The sequence below is a fragment of the Trichechus manatus genome, unplaced genomic scaffold, assembly GCF_000243295.1.
Source record: "Trichechus manatus latirostris isolate Lorelei unplaced genomic scaffold, TriManLat1.0 scaffold00266, whole genome shotgun sequence".
Lineage (NCBI taxonomy): Eukaryota > Metazoa > Chordata > Mammalia > Sirenia > Trichechidae > Trichechus > Trichechus manatus.
Genome location: NW_004444202.1, coordinates 157,651 through 159,317, shown reverse-complemented (window position 1 = coordinate 159,317; position 1,667 = coordinate 157,651).

The following is a 1,667-nucleotide window of genomic DNA, read 5'->3' as shown; positions in this document are numbered from 1 at the left end:
GTGTGACCAAGCCTCTGTTGTCCACTCCTTTTCCTTCCACAGGATTTCTTGCTCCTTGGTGCCAAACCACCACCTTCTACAGAAAGAAAAGTAAGAGAGTATACAATGAGCCCATGCTGTGTGGTCATAGGCGCCATACGCAGCAACACCAGTGCATTTTAGAGACATATAGATCTGCTCTCCCTTTGGTCAGCTCTGGGGCATAGGCCTCACTGCCCGTCTCTGAGTTCCAGAACACACACATATCATGTGGGGGTAGTAACACGATTGCATTGGTCATAGTGTTTTGGTTTTTCTTCTGTGTACGCATCAGGATGGAGACATGCTATGCTTTTGCTAATGAGTAGAGGGTCTCGTGGTTGACATGGATACCTTTTTGTGTTTGTGTTTCTGACTCAGGAAGGGCAGACTGTGGGGTACACACAGGTTGTCTTATACTTGGTGCCTTCTCCACACACTCCTGCATGCTAGTGGTAAGTTCTTGCTACCATGAGTTTCTACACCCACATCTCATATACAAGATCTCATTGTTCCTTGTCTTGAAGTTAACCTGGCTCATCAAAATGGTGACTGTATTGCTCCAAGTATGTTAGGTAGCAGACAGCAGGATTGACCACAGTTCCTGCACAGATTTGCTGAAGGTGTTCTCATTTTAACTTGCAGTGCTAATTTGGCTGGAACCAGAGACTAGAACTTGCAAAACTTTTCCTTGAAAGTTTTGAACGACCTTTAAGTGGACAAGTTACAAGGAGACTTCTAAATAAAAACTGTAGCTCTAGCATATGCTATAGTTTCCCTTCCCTGATCCGATACTTAAAGAGTATTGTTTGGATGTAAAATGATATGCAAATAAGTAAAGGTATAACTTCATAGGAATACAAGAAGGGAAAACGTTGTCGTTTTAGAAACTACAAGGAAACCTTGAGGAGAGAAATGAAATGGGAGCCAATGGCAATGAGGAGCACATGGTCAGAAGAGGGCGCTGTAGGAGATGGGAGGGACCTCAGGAATGACCATGAGGGAGGGAGTGGTGCTGAGAGGGACAGGTAAGTGAAAGTGAACTGAAGTGGTAACAGGTGGGGATATAGGTTTGTGGAAAAGGATGTATAGATAATGTGGGGGAAAGGTACATTTAAGTCTGTATGTCAAAGTCTAAATTTCTGGAAGAAGTGACATCAGTTAACTTGGAATGTAACTCTTTTCCTTAAGTGAGAAAGCATCATTCCACCTTGGAAGAGTCAGAATTAAGTATAGAAACTTTTAAGAGGACCAACTCCATCATATTAATATTTTACATTACACAGTCAACTACATTTGATATTTTAGGTTCTCGAATGCAGAAGAGAAACTGTCCTGCTGAGGGTGGGGTGGGAAAAGTGTAAGCCCTCTGGGTCTCTAAGGTGGCGAGCGTGGCCTTGTGATCTAACAGTGGCCACCAAATAGGATCAGGGAAGTCCCACCTGGGGAGATCCTGAGCAGGATAAACGTGATGATCCACGACAAGTGGCTGGCAAAGGGGATGACAGGTCGTGAGTTCAGTGATGTCCCTGAGGCAGGCTGTGAAAAGGTGTCTGTGAGTTGGCTCTGTAACACCTCAGCAGAGCAGGGTAAACAAGACCACATGTATCACTTGCTTTTTGAGAACCATCCTTCCTGTCGCTCTGAGG